The 19,081-nt window shown below is 35.9% G+C and overlaps 1 protein-coding gene across 15 annotated transcripts in view; it reads left to right on the plus strand.

The window, feature by feature from the left end:
- The window catches only part of KMT2C (lysine methyltransferase 2C), a 268,845-nt gene that overhangs the window by 45,805 nt on the left and 203,959 nt on the right, over positions 1-19,081 (plus strand). The window lies entirely within an intron of this gene.

The following is a 19,081-nucleotide window of genomic DNA, read 5'->3' on the forward strand; positions in this document are numbered from 1 at the left end:
TTATATTTTTTCACTTAGGGAGGATAGTCATAAACAGATTTATATGTCAATAGCCATAGTACTATAAGGATTTTAGTAGCTGCAGAGTATTACATTGATTAAATAAAAAATTCATCTTAATAGTCTTTTCTTTTTGGACAAGGAATCCCCCCCCCCCCCGTCTTTGAGAGTTGAAAACAAGGCACAGATGAATATCCTTATAACTAAACTTTTGTGCACTTTATTATTTATTCATGATAAATTCCCAAGTTGAATTCCTGGGCTAAAGAATATACAGATTTCAAAGACTTTCAATATTGAGAAATATCACTATACTCTTACCAATAACATATGGATGTATCTGTTTACCTATTCCTTGCCAATTCTGGGAATTGTGATTTTAACAAAATCTTTTAAAAAGTGTTGAAGATTGGTCCGGGAATATAAATGCATGCTTCCCCCCCCCCCACTCAGCTTACAAATAAGTAGATCATAATTTTAGCTGAGTATAAAATAGAACTAGTAGAATTGAGATGACAGGTTTGTTGTCAAATAAGAGGGTGTGAGGGCCACAGGTATTGGGTGGGGTGAGGGCGGGGCAGGTGGTGGTGGTAGAGATGACTTTGTTGGGGGGTGCTGTGAAGTGTTTGACAGTGGCCTGAGCCTGGGGAGTTCTCTCTCATATTTAATGAACCGTGGGTATATCAGGTTTCGTTTTTTTTTTTTTTATAAGTTGATTCCTTATTGCTATTCCAAGTTGAAAGCATATCTTTTATCTGAATGAAGCCTAACTAGCTTTTGATTTCTCTGACCTGGAAGGTTGTTTGTGTGTCTCGGAATAAATCATTTTGCTGAAAAAGGATATTCCCGAGGAGAACAGTGGGAAAAAGAGTTGGAAAGCTGGATTGTGGCTAGTTGTTGAAAAAAGGCCCAACCTTATGGATTTTGAGCAGGTGAAAAGTGCAGTGTTAGTGAGTGGGACAACTTGGGAGGGAGGTAGACACACTCAGCTCCAGAGAAACCAGTTAGTAAAATGTTTCAGATGGTGGCACTGGGAAGAGAAAAGGATACATTGAGATGTGAAGCATTTACTTAGAAATAACTGGCAGAATGTGGTGATTAACTGCTATAAGGATCCCAAAATAAAAGGAATAATCAAACACTACTCAAAGCTTTTAGCCTGAGTTTTTGAAAACAGTAGATGTCAGGAGGGGAAGACAGTTTTGTTTCTAAAAGTTATTGAAAAATAAATGTAGCTTATAATTTTTTAAACTGAATCCCAAGATTCATGGTATCTTTAGTTTAACTTGCCAAATTATTAAAATGGTGTTATAAGATATTTTAAGATCTCTATTATAGCATAGAAATAGGAGAAAATGGAACTAACATTTATTAATAATCACCATGGCAGAGGGAATAGAAACGTGTTGCTCCAGAGCAGGGTTTCTCAACCTTGGCACTGGTGACATTCTGGCTAGCTAACTCCTTGTTGTGGGTGGGGGTGGGCTGTCCTGTGAGCTGTCGGATGTTTAGCAGCGCCCCTGGCCTGTACACACTAGTTACAGTAGCACCTCCACGCTTCCCCAGTTGAGAACCACTATTCTAAAATGTCAATACCACTAAATAAAAGTAATTGGCATGCCTAGAACAGTGCCCAGCACATAACCAGCACTCACGTATTTGTTGAATAGTCAGATTCTGGCTGTGAATTAAAAACAGAACAAAATTTAGTGACTGACTATTCAGCTGCTTTACGAGACAGAATGGGATGTCCATTGAACAGTTCTTTCAGATTATCATTTTCTAATGTGGATATTAAATGAGGCTATTTTTTTCTAACGTGTAACTGATCCTAATGCTTTTTTGCTGACTTTCTTAGGTTGGAATTCAAGTCCTTTCCTTATCCTGGGACCGTCTGACCTTTCATCACTTACATTTGTTCTCTCCTGGATGTGACTGAATTTTACCCTCACCTCTACCTGAACAAGTCATTCTTGCTACCTTAATTACCCTCTCCCCCTCCCTTTTCCCACTCTCATCCCTTTCCCATTTTCTTGTCTGAAAGCCTACCTGTCCTTCTTTCTGAAGTCTTTTTGTTTTTACTTTTGTATTTATTTATTCTTTTTATATTTAAATTTTTATTTGAAATTGACATAATTGTATGATGCATGGGTTACAGTGTGATTTTTTGATAATATTGTATACCTTGTGGAATGATTATATCAAGCTAATTAACATATCCATCACCTCACATACTTTTTTTTTGTAGTGAGAACATTTTAAGTCTATAGCAATTTTGACATATGAAATAGATTATTAACTATAGTCATTATGCTATGCAATAGATCTCCAAAATTTATTCCTCCTGTCTAACTGAAACTTTGTACCCTTTTGTCAACATCTCTCCACCCCACCCCCACCTTTGGTAATCACCATTCTACTCCACCTCTGTAAGTTCCACTTTTTTAGATTCCTCCTATAAGTGAGATCATGCTGTATTTGTCTTTCTGTGAATGGCTTATTTCACTTAGCATAATGCCTTCCAGGTTCATCCATGTTGTTGGAAATGACAGAATTTACATCTATTTCAAGGCTGAATGGTAGTATTCCATTGTGTGTATATACCACATTTTCTTTATCCATTGGTCTGTTGATAGACACTTAGATTGATTCTGTATGTTGGCTATTGTGGATGCTGCAGTGAACACAAGAGTACAGATCCCAGTTCTTTTGAATATATACCAGAAGTGGAATTACTGGATCATATGGCCATTCTGTTTTTAGTTTTTAAAGAAATCTCCATACTGTTTTCCATAATGGCTGTACTAATTCACATTCCCACCAACAGTGTACATGGGTTCCCTTTTCTCCACATCCTAGCTAGCGCTTATTTTTTGCCTTTATGATAATAGCCATTCTAACAGGTGTGAGGTGATTGAGGTGATATCTCATTTTGGTTTTAATTTGCAGTTTCCTGATGATTAGTGATGTTGAACATTTTTTTTACAAATCTATTGGATATTTGTATGTCTTCTTTCGAGTAATGTCTATTCACATCCTTTGCCCATTTTTTAAATCAGGCTATTTGTTTTCTTTTGTTGACTTGTTAAGTCTTTACTAATCATAAAATGATCTCTCTTCTCTCAGCAACCTATTCGGTTTAAATTTTTTTTAATATTTTGCTTTCAGTGCACTTGAGATACTGTTTCCTATGTACACATTCCTTAAGTTTGATGCATGCCTCTTTTTCATACTTCTATCTTCATTTGGGGATTATTGTTATATGCTGTGAATTGATTGAAGTAGATGCAGGGTATATATATGGTTTGGGATGTTATAGGAGGAATTCACTCATTGGGTAACAAGTTGAACAAGCCTTTGCTAATATCAAGATTCTATGATACTACTTCAGATATACTTACATAGTTATTGTTGTGCTCTTTTACCGGCCTGTAATCCTGCCAACTGGGCCATTTGCCAAGCTAGGGCTGGATCTGGAGCTCACAGACCCCTCAAACCTGTTCACAGGCTGGGTCACAAACCCTTCTCGTGCCAGGCTGGGTCCCTAGACCTCTCACATGCCAGGCTGGGTCACCAGACCCCTCACTTGCAGGTCTGTGAGCTAGGTAACTGGCAAACAGGTCCTTGGAAGCCGTAGGTTGGTGAGCATGGTCGTGCTGGGCAGACGCCCAAGGCAATCACCAGCCAAGGTCGTGGCACAGCACAGGTGCACTAACTCCACCCACACACAATTTGCTTACAAAGAATGCACTGCACCACCTCCAACCGGGCCTAAGGCGAGGGGTCCTGGTTAAATTATTCTATTTTCCCAACAGTTATGATCAAGTAGTAAATAACGTATTTTTAAAAACTTTTATTGTGAAACTTTAGAACATAAAAAAGTAGAGAGACTTATATTAAACTCCCCATGTTTCCATCAGCCAGTTTCAACCATTATCTGCTTATGGCCAGTTAGTCATGTTTCATTTATACTGTTACTCTCCTCCCCTCCCTGATTATTTTCTAGATAATTCTAGAACATATTCTAGACTTCAGATTACTGATAAGTATTTCAGGATGTAAGTAGGTATTTTTTACATGACTTCTGCAAAATGTTTTGGGAAACTGGTTCAACAGAAAGGATGGGAAAGCGGGAGTTAGAAACTGCTAAAAAAATGGCATTGAACAAGTTTTCAGTGGTGTTGGAAGGGCCTTGGATTGAGGAATGAATGATAGAGGAGGAAGTGGAGGAAGGCAGTGTGTGGATTCCTTCTACAAGCTAGGACATGAAAGGAAGGAGAGAGAGGTAACAGGAAAGGAATAGAGTTCAGGAGAGGTTTTTTGTAGATGGGAGAAAGTGGACAACTTTTATGTATTTCATTTCATTTGATTCCTTCTGTTTGTAAGGGAAGTGCAAAAGTTTGTATCCTCATTTCATTGAAGTTGAAAATAGAGCACAGAAAAATTAAGCTACAGTGCTCAAAAAACCCAGAACTTCTGACTTCATATACTGTTGAAAACATTTGTTTCTGAGTGAAGAACATATTGGAGTTTGGGTTGGTTAAGTGGGGTTGCGTGGTTTATAATTATTGTTTCGTATTAACTAGTCAAGGAACATGAAACTGGGAAGTTAAATACCCAGGAATATGCAGATATGAATATAACATTGGTGCCAAAATGAGTAAACGTCTGGATATCTACTTTGTACAAAGAAAGGTTCTGGCAGGTTCTAGGCAGAGCAGGAAGCCCAAAACATGTATGTCTGCTTTAGGAAGTTTTTGTTATTTAGGTAGAGGGGAAAAAAAGAAAAAAACAAAACCCACTACTTGAATAGTTAATTAACAAATCACAGTTTAATAATGAAAAGCATCTGTAAAAGAGATGTCATGATAGGACATAATTAATAGTACTAAGTTGAATAGACCTTGGGAGAAGAGGAGGAGACATTATGAGGGTACTTAAAAAATTTGTGGAATAATGGAATTAAAAGATAATACGAATCTTTCCATGAACTTTTTGAAGTACCCTTTGTACCTTAGGCTGGAGTAGTCACGGAATGTCTGTAATTAAGGATTTGAAGCATCTGGGACATTTGGAGTACAGGGAAAGTACTTTTTAAGTTAATTTTTTAAATTGTGAATGTTGGGAAAATAGAATAGTTTGGTCAGGGCCCTCACCTCGGGTCCAGTTGGGTGTGGTTTTAGCACATCCATTGTAAGCAAATTGTGTGTGTGTGTGTGTGTGTGTGTGTGTGTGTGTGTGTGTGTGTGTGTGTGTGTGTGTGTGTGTGTGTGTGTGTGTGTGTGTGTGTGTGTGTGTGTGGAGTTAGTGTGCATGCTTGCCAGTGTATCTTTTTAGTTTTGTTGCTATTCTTGTGTTCTTCAGGGAGAAAGAGAGAAAGAGAAAGAGAGAAAGAAAGAGAGAGTAGAGAGAGGGGTTTAGGGAAGCAGGGGCACGGGCGTCGGCCTTGGGTGTCTGCCCTGCGCAGCCATGCTTTCCAACCTATGGTTCCAGGGACCTTTTGGCCAGTTACCTAGCTCATAGACCTGCTGAAGGGGTCTGGTGACCCAGCCCGGTATGTGAGGGGTCTGGGGATCCAGCCTGGTGTGTGAAGGGTTTGTGACCCAGTCTGTGAATGGGCTTGAGGGATCTGTGAGTTCCAGACCCAGCCCTAGTTTGGCAATTGGCCCAGTCAGTACAGGATTACTGGCAGGTAAAAGAGCCTGGCAACTGTTGTGGTCGCCTAGCTTTACAATTGGCATCACAAGCAGGATTAAGAGTGCTACAATTGGCGATGTCGGCAGGATTTCAGACATTAGCTGTGGCTCCACAGTGAACTTCCATATTCCTTTTCCCACATATGATATTATATAAGAGTAACAAATATTTCTGTACTTAACTTATAGTTTAAAGAATAGAGTATCACCTAGTATTCTTTGAAGTCCCTTCCATGTGTCTACCTGATCATGCCTTCCTTCCCTTTCAGAGGTGATCGCTCTGAAGTTTGTGTTTACCATTTTCTTGGTTCTCTTAATAGTTTTTTTTTTTTTTTTTTTAAAAACAATGGATAATCAATTTATTAAAATAGTTGACTTAAGCATCTGTAATGGTAACTTCCACCTCAACTCCTTCCTCAATACTGGTGGAAGTAAACAGTCTCTGCATTTCTTGTGGTGATTGTCAAAGTCTTGGCAGGCATCCCACCTGGTTCTTTTACTTTGAGGTTCTTTTCCTTTGCACCTCTGATCAAGTCAGCACACAGCTTCTCCAGGGATTTGATGCTGCAGCTGGTTAGGGTATTTGAATTTGGTGAATCGCCAGCTCTGGTTCCACAGGTGTTCTTCCAGTATCTTTAAAAGCTGTGGCTGTTGTGTGGCCTCCTGAGCGATTTGTCACTTGGCAGAGCCAACAATGGTGAGTCGGGGCAGCAGCAGTGGACTGGAGCCCACAGCACCTGTGACCTTGTCTAACTTAAAACAAACAAACAAAAAAACCCTCCTTATAGTTTTAAAAACTGTATATGTATGTATCCCTATATATGTTTAGATTTGTCTGCTTTTACCCTTTACCTTAATGGAGTCATACGTTATGTGGCCTACATACTGTCGTCTGCAACTTGTCTTTGTTCCTCCGGGGGGATTCGTCCATGATCACATCCATAACTGCAGTTTATTCATTTTCACTGCTGGATTGACTTATGTTTTCTGTGTTTCATGTCACTTCCCTCTTCCTCTTTGTTAGTTATACATTCTACGTGTATTGTTTTTGTGTTTACCCTAGATGTTTTAGCATGTGTATTTGCCTAAAATGTTACGACTCAATAATTCACCTTACTCATAAATGGAAACCACCTGAAAATGCATTAATTCTGACCACCCATGTGTCGCTCTTAATCCTGCCCTGACTATGCCAGTTGTGGAGCCACGGCTAATGTCTGAAATCTTGTCGACATTGCCAATTAGAGGGCTACAGGCTGATGTCGGAATTCTGCCCATGTCGCCAATTGTCGGGCTCCATGACTTCGCCAGTTGTCGGGCTGGTAATCCTGCCAACTGTGCCGATTGTTGAGCTAGGGCTGGGTCTGGAGCTCCCAGACCCCTCAAGCCCATTCACAGACTGGGTCACAAACCCTTCATATGCCAGGCTGGGTCACCAGACCCCTTTACACAGGTCTACGAGCTAGGTAACTGGCCAAAAGGTCCTTGGAGCCATAGATTGGAAAGCATGGCTGTGCCGGGTGGACGCCCGAGGCCGACGCCTGCCTGCTTGCCTGCTTGCTTCACTAAAACTCCTCTCTCTACTCTCTCTACCTCCGTCCGTAAAGAACACAAGAATAGCAACAAAACTAAAAAGATACATTGGCACACAAGCGCACTAACTACACACACACACACACACACACACACACACAGAGACTAACTACACACACACAGACTAACTACACACACACACACTACACACACACACACAGACTAACTACACACACACACACACACACACACACACACACACACACACACACACACACACACACACACACACACACACACACACACACACACACACACACAAACTCTTTGCTTACCAAGGATGCTGAACCACACCCAATGGGACCTGAGGCGAGGGCCCTGACCAAACTATTTATTTTCCCAACAACCCGCCTCCTGGCTTCCATGCTCTTGGTGCCCACCATGTGATCCTTTCTGTAGCCCATCCCTTAGATGTCACTTGCAGTCTTCTGTGCAGTCAGCGTTTATTTAGAAATAGTGACAGGGTCACTCTTCTTTCCTTGTCATTTCCTTACACCTCAGATTTTCCTTTTGGGAAAGTTTTTCTTCTTTTCTTCATCCTGAAACTTTAGGAGTTAATTGGCTGGCATATTTTGGTGGTGCAAAAATCTTTTTTTCTTTTTTTTTTAAATTTCTTTGAAAGTTTTACTTGTCTATAATATTTTATATATGTACTTGGTCGCAATTTAAAATATGTTTCTTACTCTCAGTGGTTGTTAAAAACCTTGCCAGTGCATCTAAGGTATATACCTTGGTTAAGTAGGTAATATTGAGTGTTTTTCAAAATGATTGTACCAGTTCACGCACCCATCAATTAGAGTCTAAAAGTCCATGTTGCTTTATTTTCTTACCAGCTCTTGGTATTACCAGATTTAAAAAATTTCCAAGCCAGTAGGTGAGAAAAACCATCTTAAATTGTTTTAGATTTAATTTTTGTGATTTTATGAGATTGAACACCTTTACAGTGTTTTTGTCTAACTTTTCAGCTGTTCCTTCTCCTTACGTTTTAGATGTTTTTTCATAACGTAACTGGTTTTTACATTTAGTCTGGTAATTTTTGTCTTTCTGCTTGAGACTTTAGTTCATTTACATGTTTTGTAATTATTGTTGTATGTTTGGATTTATTTCTGTCATCTTATTTTGTGTTTATTATTTGTCACAATCTCCCCCCCCTGGGATTTTTTTTTTTTTGAATTTTGGTTGTTTTCTAACTTGCAATTTTTCCGTTAAGAAATTTGATGCAGTTTTGATTCTTGATCCTTTGTAAATAAATTTCCCTCCCCCACAATAATTTTAGTACTTTATAAAATCCTGTTCTTCTGTACTTCACCATAAAACATTGTTTTGAAAATAGTTTACTATAACACAAGAAGTTTTTTCTTTTTTAATGGGTCAGTACATTTTTTAATGGGCTTAATTTTTTATAGCAGTTTTAGGTTTATAGAATTGTACAGAAAGTACAGAGTTCATGCCCATACCCCTCCCCTCAAGAAGATTTTTACAAAAGGAAATTTCAGGCCAATGATGGATATTAGTTTTTTTTTTTTTTTTTTGTCTTTTTCGTGACCGGTACTCAGCCAGTGAGCGCACCGGCCATCCCTATGTAGGATCCGAACCTGTGGTGGGAGCGTCGCTGCGCTCCCAGCGCCGCACTCTCCCAAGTGCGCCACGGGGTCGGCCCATGGATATTAGTTTTAAAATCTTAAAATTATTTTTAATTCAGGACCATCTGAAAAGTTGGTCTTTCATGGATCTCTTTGTGTGTTTTCCCCCCCTATTTTTTGAAATGTCATTCTTTAACAAATGCTCAAACTTCACCACTATTCATCATTGGGAGATTCTGTATGTACTACTGTAAACTCTTTGATTGCAAAATGGTAATTTAAAACAACAATAGTTAAAAAATATCTTTAGGTTCTTTTTAGAAATTTTTATAGTAATTATGATATATAACTCCCCCTCTAAATGTTTCATGCTAAATAGTTATACATGTGGATTCTACTGTATATAATTATTAGCTGTAAGCACACCTGATTATAAGGATTTCATATTTTTTTATGTGGGAGGGATGATGCCGGTTTAATTGATTATGCCTGATTTGAGCTGCTATGATGAGTACTAGCTATTTCATGGAAGTATGTTTACTCACTGTTGATTTTTCTTTGCTTTGGCTATTGCTACATAAATTTGCCTTGAGAGTTACTTGCACGGTGTTTTAGTCTTTATAATTTCCAAATGATTTTTCTCCAAAAGCTTTATAAATCTTCTTGACTCAAGAGACTAAATAGGAGCTATGTTCTCTATTTAGGATGTTTTGGTATGGTTGTAATTCACACTACTACTACCGTCTGTGTTCCTAGAACCTGCCCAGCAGAGGGTGTTATCACTCTTTGGTAATTTGATGTGTAAAAGGATAGCTCCTTGCTTTAATTTCCATTTCTAAAATTGTTAGTGAGGTAGAACGTCTCATGGGTTTAAACACTATTTCATTCTCTCTTTCAGTTGCTGGGTCATATTCTTTGTTTTTCTATTGCGAAGTTGTTTTTCTCTGTAAATATTACTAATACAGCAATATTTTTGAGAAAAATGCTTTAATATTATCCAGTACTGATACATTTTGCATTTTGGTGGCTATGGGGATAATTATACTCTGATCATAGAAAATGAATTCTGTGACTCAGTTTTTTTTTGTGTGTATATGTATGTCTATATTTATATACATAAATATAAATTATTGAACAAATTGCCAGCAGGATTTTTTGGCATTTTATAATCTAAATAATAGTTGGCGCAACTTTTCAGTGAGTAGGTAGTTTTGGCATTGTATGGACTCAGTAATGGTTAGAAGTATCAAGGGGTTTAAAATTAGGTGATAGGGTTTAATCACGGGCATTTCTAAGTAGCATTATGAATGAAGAAATCCTAAACACCATAAACTATTCCTGTATTTTTGCATGTGTCTTCTAAGTGTCATTAGATGCATTGTAGGTCTAATTTTGGAAGGTTGGCTGTAGTTCTTGAACTATCAGAGCGTAACAGATGCAAGTCTCCCAGTAGTTCCCAAGGAGGAAAGTCACCTTTTATCCCTGCCTCCCCTTGTTAAATTATAGATGAATATATGCTCATTATAAAAAACAACTCATGATGAGTAGAAAGTAAAACTCTCTTCTTTGGTCCCCAATTTTCCTTCATACCTCCAGAGGAAACCACTGTGATCAGCTTGGTGCATGCAGTCATTCTAGATATTTTGCTGTGTATTTATATGTTTATATACATATACAAATGTACATTTATACATCTGTATACACTTAGAAAACATACATGAAATCATATATTCTGTAATGTGTTTTTTCTCATGAAATTTTGTCTTAGGTATCTTTCTATATTAGTACAAATAGATCTACCTCATTGTTTTTAGTGACTACGTAGAGACTGATAATCATAGAAAGGTTAGAGCATACTTTATTTACATATTCCCACCAATCAACTTTTATGTTATTTGTGCATGTATGTTTGCATGCACATAATGTAAGATAGATTCCCAGATGTGAATTTGATAGGTTAACTGTGTGCATATGTTATGTTTTTGAAAGATATTGCAAAATTGCCTTCCGTTCTGTGCTGTACCATTTACATCCTTGCCTGCTATTATGTATGAGTCTCTCTGTCCTGTATTCCCACTGTCACTGAATATTAGCAGTATTTTTCATTTTGTTTCTCACTGTTCGATTTGCTTGATTACTTGGTGAGGTTGAACATTTGATCATGTTTTATAGATTGATTCATTTTGTCTATGAACTTCCTGTTCAAAAAAGAATTACCTGTTTGTATCCTTTGTCCCTTGTCTCTCAATTTAGTTGGTTCTTCTTTTATGTCTATAGGTAAAGTTTGATATTTCATATTAATGTTATTCCTAATAACTTTGTTCTTGTTGCTATCTCTTTTCATTACATTTGAACGATTATTGCTGTTTGTTCAGCATGGTGTATAGGAAAGTTATTGATATTTATATGTCACTATGTTGATCTGGCCATCTTACAGCACTCTTTCAATTCAAAAAAATTTTTTCCCCTCAGTAGTGTCCTACCAAATTACAGAACTCTTTAGCTTGTCAGTTGATAAACTGGTATTTTCTAGGTTGATGTTGGTGATATTATCTGCTAATGATGACAGTTTTGTCTCATTCCTTAAGGTATTAAAGCCTCTTATTTCTCTTCACTTACCTTAATGACACAACATCAAGTATTATGTTAAGTGGCTTACTTTCAAAGTTTGACTGCAGCTGAAATTTTATTTCTCTGTTCAGTGGGAGGCAGAACTATAACTTATCTTCAGAATGGTTAGGTAGTTATCTCAATACTTGTTATTAAATCCATAAAACCACTGGATTCATTTAACAAAGCATATATTGAGTGAAATATGCTTTGAGTCGTAGAACCATTGTATTTATTCAACAAAGCATATATTAAGTGCCTATGTTATGTCTGGTGCTGGTAGGTGTTGGGTACACAGCAGTGACTAAAGCAAAATTACAGCCCTTGTGGAGATTACATTCCAATTAAAGAGACAGATTAATAAAATAACAGAAATATAGCATATTGTTGAGTGTGGTAAATGCTGTGAACAAGAATGAAACAGAGAAATGGATAGTGTATGACAGGCCCTATTTTGTGGATCTGTTGGTAAGGAAGTTCCTCTCTGAGGATGTGACAGAAACCTGAATGAAATAGGAGAAGCATGTGAATATCTGGGGGAAGAGTGTTCTAGGCACAGGAATCCACAAATGCAAAGGCCTTTAGGTGAACATGTTAGGTGCAATCATGACAGAGCAAGGTGGCCAGTATAGCAGGGGTTCAGTGTGTAAGGAGAGATTGCTGGTCACAAGTAACCAGGAGCCAGATCCTTTGATTAAGGTTTGCATGGAATATCTTTTTCTATCCCATCACTTTCAGCCTATATGTGTCCTTAAAGCTAAAGAGAGTCTCTTGTAGGCAGCATATAGTTGGACCTTGTTTATTTATCCATTCAGCCACTTTTTATCTTTTGATTGGAGAATTTAATTCATTTACACTTAATTAATGATAGATAAGGAGTTACTACTGCTGTTTTGTTAAATTTTTCTGATTCTTTTGTAGTTCCTTTATTCCATTCTTTCTCTCTTGCTGTCATTTTTTGTTGCAGTGATATACTTTGATTCCTTTCTCTTTGTCTTTTGTGTATCTGGTACAGGTTGTTACCATGTTACCATGAAGCTTACATAAAATATCTTATAAATCTATTTTAAGCTGGTACCTTTGACCACATACAAAAAACTCTACATTTTAATTACTCCTCCCCTCACATTTTATGTTATTGATATCACAGTTTACATATTTTATATATCACGGTTCCATTACCAAATCATTGTAGCTATAGTTATTTTTAATACTTTTGTTTTCTATACTAGAGTTAAAAGTGATTTAGGCACCACCATTACAATATTAGAGTATTCTGAATTTGACTATATTATTACCCTTACAGTAAATTTTATACTTTCATATGTTTTCATGTTGTAAGTTAGAGTCCTGTTGTTTCACTTTCAAGAACTCCCTTTAGTGTTTTTTGTAAGAACTCTAGTGGTGATGAACTCCCACATTTTTTCTCTAAAGGGGCTTTGTGGGCTACATGCTCTCTGTTGCAGCTACTCACATCTGCTATTGTAGCATGAAAGCAGATGTAGACAGTATGTAAACAAGTGTACATGGTTTTGTTCCAACGAAATTATTACAGTAACAAGTACAGGAGTGGATTTGGCATTTGGGCCATAGTTTGCTAACCTGCGATTTAGGCTGTTAACATGGTGGATTACATTGATTGATGTTTGAATATTGAAAAAGTATTGTACTCCTGGAATAAACCTCATATGGTTGTAGTGTATTATTCTTTCTATGTTCCTGAATTAGATTTGCTAACATATTCTTGAGAATTTCTGTTTTTATGTTGACTTGGGATAGTGATCTGTACTTTTGTTTTTTTGCACTGCTTTGTCATATTTTGGTGTCAGGATAATGTTGACTTCATTAAATGAATGGAGAAGTATTACCTCCTCTCTTTCTGGAAGAGACTCTGTAGAATTGGTGTTATGTCAACTTCAAATGTTGGGTAGAATTAACTAATGAAAGCATCTGAGCCTGTAGATTGCTATTTCAGAAGGTTTTATACTATAAATTCAATTTCTTTAGTAGTTACAGGGCTTTTCAGGTTATCTATTTCATTTTGGGTGAGTTTGGTAGTTTTTCATTTTTGTTGAATTGGTTTTTTTCATCTGAAGATGTCAAACTTACATGTGTGGAGTTCATAATATTTCTTTATTGTTCTTTTAATGTCTGTGGATCTGTAGTGAAATCTTTTTTGTTCCTGATATTTGTAATTTGTGTTGGGCCTTTTTTTTTTCTTCCAGTTTTGCTAGAGGTTTGTCATTTTTAAAAATCTTTCCAATGAATTAGGTTTTGATTTCATTAATTTTAAAAAAAATTGTGGTGAAATATACATAACATAAAATTTATACCATCTTAACGATTTTCAAATGTATATTTTTGTGGTGTTAATACATTCATAATGTGTGTGACCATCATTACCATCTATCTCCTTAACATTCTTTTCATTTTGTAAAATGTACACTATACCTGTTAAACAATAACTTCCCATTTCTGCTTTCCCTCAGTCACTGCAACCACATTCTACTGTTTCTGATTTTGACTATCCTAAGTATCTAAGTAGAATGATTCAGTATTTTTTGTTTTTGTGATTGGCTTATTTCACTTAGCAGATTATCCTCATGGTTCATCTATGTGTTGTATAGAATATGTCTGAATTTCCTTCCTGACATATCCGTAAATCTATGTATGTAATATTCCATTGTATGTATGTGCCACATTTTGCTTATCTGTTCATCTGTCGATGGACACTGCTGTTGCTTCGATGTTTTAGCTATTGTGAATGATGCTGCTATGGACATGGGTGCACAAATATCTCCTCGAAATCCTGCTTTCGATTCTTGGGTGTTTATTCTAAAGTGGAATTTCTGGGTCATATAGTAGTTCTATTTTTAATTGTTTGAGGAATTACCGTGCTGTTTTCTATAGCAGCTGTACCAATTTACATTCCTTCCAGGAGTGCACAAGGTATCAGTTTCCCCATGTCCTTGCCAACATTTGTTATTCTGTTTTTTTGATAGTAGCCATCCTAATAGGTGTGAGGAGGTATCTCATAGTTTTAATTTGCATTTCCTTAATGATTAATCATATTGAGCATGTTTTTATGTGCTTTTGGCCATTTTTATTATCTTCTTTGGAGAAATGTCTATGTGAATCCTTTGCTTGTTTTTGAATTGGTTTATTTTCTAGTTTCTTATGGTGGAAGCTTAGATTGGAGTTCTTTCTTTTCTCATATGAGTGCTTAATGCTGTAAATTTCTAAATACTGCTTTAGCTGCATCCCACAGATTTTGATATATTGTATTTTCATTTTTGTTCATTCAAAGTGTTTTCTAATTGCCCTGAGATTTCCTCTTTGACCCATGGATTATTTAGAAGTGTGTTGTTTAATTTCCCATTATTGAAGATTTTTCTGTTATCCTTCTGTTTTCCATAAGATTTTTAGTTTAATTCCATTATCATCTGAGTACACACTTTTTATTATCTCAACTTTAAAAAAGATGTTAAGGTTTACTTCATGACTCAGGATATACCCTATACTAATTATCAGTATTAGTATAATTAGTATAGAATATGCCTTATACTAATTATTAATTAATTAACCTATATTAATGTTCCATGTGCAATTGACATGAATGTGTATTCTGCTGTTGTTGGGTGGAGTGGTTTTTTGTTGTTGTCGTTGTTGTTGTTTGGTGGCTGGCTGCCCAGTACAGGAATCTAAACTCTTGACTTTGGTGTTATCAGCACTGTGCTCTACCCATTGAGTTAACCAGCCAGTCCAGGTGGAATGTTTTATAAATGGTACTTGTATCCAGTTGGTTGGTGATATTGTACAGTTCTTCCATACTCTTGCTGATTTTCTCTCTACTAGTTCTGCCTATTACTGAGAGAGGAGTGAGGAAGTTTCCCAGTATAACTGTGGAGCTGTTTCTTTTTGCAGTTTTATGAATTTTGCTTCATGTATTTTGAAGTTTGGTTGTTAGGTGCATACACATTTACAATTAGAATTACACGTTGTTGGTGAATTGGCCCATTTACCAATATATAATGTCCCTTTTTATCCCCGGTGTTTTTTTTTTTTTTTTTTTGACGTTTGCTTTGTGTATTAACATAGTCACTCCAGCTTAATTTTGATTAGTGTTTGCATGGTACATCTTTTTTCTTTAAATATGTCATTATATTTGAGTTGACTTTCATATAGACAGCATGTCGTTTTGTCTTCTTTTAATAGATTTTGACAGTCTCTGTATTTAATTGGTGTGTTTAGACTATTTCTTTAAACCATTTATGTTGCAATCTCCAGGTATAAAATTGATGTTTAATATAATTAATTGATGTTTAGTATAATATAATTGATATGTTTGCATTTAAGTTCACTATTTATTATTTGTTTCTAGTGAGCTTTTTACTTCTGTTTTGTAATTTTCATTTCTAAAATTTCCACTTGGCTTTTTATATCTTCTATTTAATTGCTATGTTCTATTTTAAATTTTAAGTGTAATTGCTCATTTGAACCTTTTATAATAGCCGTTTTAAAGTGTTCATTAGACAATTTCTGCCTTTGTGTCATTTTGTCACTGGCCTTTGTTGAATGTATTTTTTTCACATGATTTGATTTTTTTTGTAGTTCTTTGCATGCCACATAATTTTGGATTATATGATGTTATAAAACTGTGGATTTATGGAGAATGTTGATATTTTTGGCTTAGCAGGCACTTGGCCAGGGTAGGTAGAGTCTACAGGTTCCATCTAGCCTTCTGTGGGCTGTTGTCATGTCATCTTAGTTTTCAAAGACTTTCCAACGCTGTTTCTCTATGTGCTGTATGTAGAGTACCAAGTAGTCTGTCTGGGACCTCGCCAGAGGTCTGGTAGCTTAGTTCTCAAAGTCTTTGTTTTACTAATTATACTGATTAGGGTCAGGTTCACCCATGGGCAGGTGGTGGGTGAGCCCAGGAGAGCTAGCTACCTCTCTTTTCTTGCTACCTCTTGCTTGCTCTTCTCCTTCTCTCTCTCTTCCTTCCTCTCTCTGCATCTCAGCACTCACTCCTGGGTTTTGGGCTGCGTTCAGACCAGAGGATACTGCAGGGATAAAATTGTAGTAAACTCATTGCCACTTTGCCAGTATTTTGAATTATGGTGTCTGTTCCTGGTCAACCTGCTGATATATATATATATAATTTTCAGGTTTTATAGTTGCATTCAGTGGGAAAGGAAGTTTGACCTATGTTCATCCATCTTATCTAGAACTGGAGCCTTTTAATAATGTTTTCTTTGGGATTTTCATGTGTATTTTTAAGGTGAAAAACAGGCTGTGATTTTATTTTTTTGTGTCATTCTTGTTTTGTTTTGGGATGAGAATCATAATATCTGCAAAAAGTGGGTGGCAGAGTATTCCTTCTCTTTTATTCTTTGAAACAGGTCTATATATTCATTATGGATGTCATCTTATACGGTGTCTCTGCTTGATTTTGCTATCGGTGGTAATGTTGAACTCCTAGAAGGAGTTGGGAAGTGTTATTTCCCACTTTATTTCCTGAAAGATAGTATAGGATTAGTATTATTTCTTTTAAGTTTGATAGGATTCATCAATAAAGACATCTGGTCTTGGAATTTCATTGTGGGGAAGTTTATAATTACAGTTGCAGGTTTTCTAATAGACATTGGTTTATTCAGATTATCTACTTCTTTGTATCCCTCTTCGCTTACTTTCATCTCAGAGTTTTGCTTTTGCTGTTCCTTCTTCTACAGTGCTTTTCTCACAGATGCCTGCAAGGTTTCCTCCTTCTACTTCACACCTCTCCTGAAGAGTCTCCTTATTCATATACAATTTTATTTTAAAAAGTTCATTTTATAAATCTGTTATTTAAAATGGTAGCCAGTCCCCTCTTCTTTGCTTTGTTTTCTTGATATTATATGTGTTTTACTTGTTTATTATTGTCTGTTTCTTCTCACCAGAATGTAGTTAGTGAAGGCAGGGATTTTGTTTTATTTACTACTGCATTCCCCATGTTTGAACAGTTAGACTCAAGGAGGATTGTATGTTGTCCAAATACTTATTTAAAATGCTTCAAGCTATAATGTTTCATCTGTCAGTTTCTGAGAGTGGGTGGTTAAAATCTCCCATAATGATCAGTTGTCAATTTCTCTTTGTTTGATAAATGCTTGCTTTATATAATATGAAGTCCTTTTCAGTTATGCTATCTGGATGAATTAATCTTTTTGTTATTATATAGTGGCAGCAGAGTTTAAGCCATTTATATTACTGTGAAAATTCATATTTATTTTTATTTCTTCATATTATTTTCTATTTGCCATGCATTTTCTCTTTCTTCCTACCTGCTGATGGATTGATCAAATTTTCCTAATCCCTTCTTTCACCTTTGATTTTTTTTTTTTTTTGGCACTGGCTGGTTGGGGATTAGAACCCTTGACCTTGGTGTTATAAAACTGCACTCTAACCAACTGAGCTAACTTGCCAGTACCACTTTTGATTGCTTTAAGATTTCCTTTTAAATTTAAACATATCAACTTGACTTTATAAATTCTAGTGGTAATTATTCTCTCCTTTTTTCCATGAACAATAAAATCAACCTAAGAATGCTTTACCCACAGTCACCCTTTTCCTATTTTCCAAGTTTTGTAATCTCTTAATTTAGTTCTGCCTCCTTTCCCCCCCTCCCCCCATGAAGTTTTGAAATGATACTATTTTGGCTCGGATATATTGAATCATTCTTCTGTTCTGATTATATTTACTAGTATTTTATTTAGTTTTTCCTTTTTTTCGTCTTTAGTTTTTGACAATATATGTTAGAATTTTGATTCAGATGCTTTTTAAATTTTTTTTTTGGCTGGTGATGACTTTTTGACAGTTTGCAATAATTCAAATAAAAAACCATTTGGACTTTGATCACTTTAACTTTTAGTATGTTCTTACCTTATATCCTTTATGACTTAGATTAACTTTTTAAAATAAGATTGAAATGGATTTCCTATTGTTTGAAAAATTAGCTCTTTGCTGTGTTCTTTTTTCTCATGTCATTAATCTTTCATTCCTGATTATTTTTCATTTTTCAATGTTTTTCAGTTAAATAGTTCGTTTGTATTTTTTCTTTTTAAGTAGTGAAATAATTTTAAGCTCTAAAGTTATCTGAATAATGCTTTGTCAATTTCTAAGATTTTTAAATGTAATATCTTGTTTTTCTTATGTGTTTTTATTTTATTTTTTGACTCATTTCTATCCCTTATTTAGGGTATTTCAAACAATTTAAAAGCATTCTTTTTCTTTCTTTCTTTCTCTTTTTTAAAATTGCATTGGGAATCTCACCTTACCACAGCTCTTACCTTTATTTTACTTTTCCTGAAGTGTTTATAAATTAAATTTTATTTTACTTGTAAGGTGGACATGTTTAGATCATGCTTAATATTTAAAATTTTATTTTGTTTTTAGTGTTATTCACCACGGTCACCTATGTGAGCTTTCTAAAAATATGTATGTCTGTGCATCACTTACCAATGTCATTAAATGTAGAGGTATAATCTGGTATGTAAACTTTATAAAGAACTCATTAGGTGGTTAAAACCACTGTAGGTAGAGGTAGTCATTGGAAGTTTAGCT

This window comes from Cynocephalus volans, chromosome 6, assembly GCF_027409185.1.
Source record: "Cynocephalus volans isolate mCynVol1 chromosome 6, mCynVol1.pri, whole genome shotgun sequence".
Classification (NCBI taxonomy): domain Eukaryota; kingdom Metazoa; phylum Chordata; class Mammalia; order Dermoptera; family Cynocephalidae; genus Cynocephalus; species Cynocephalus volans.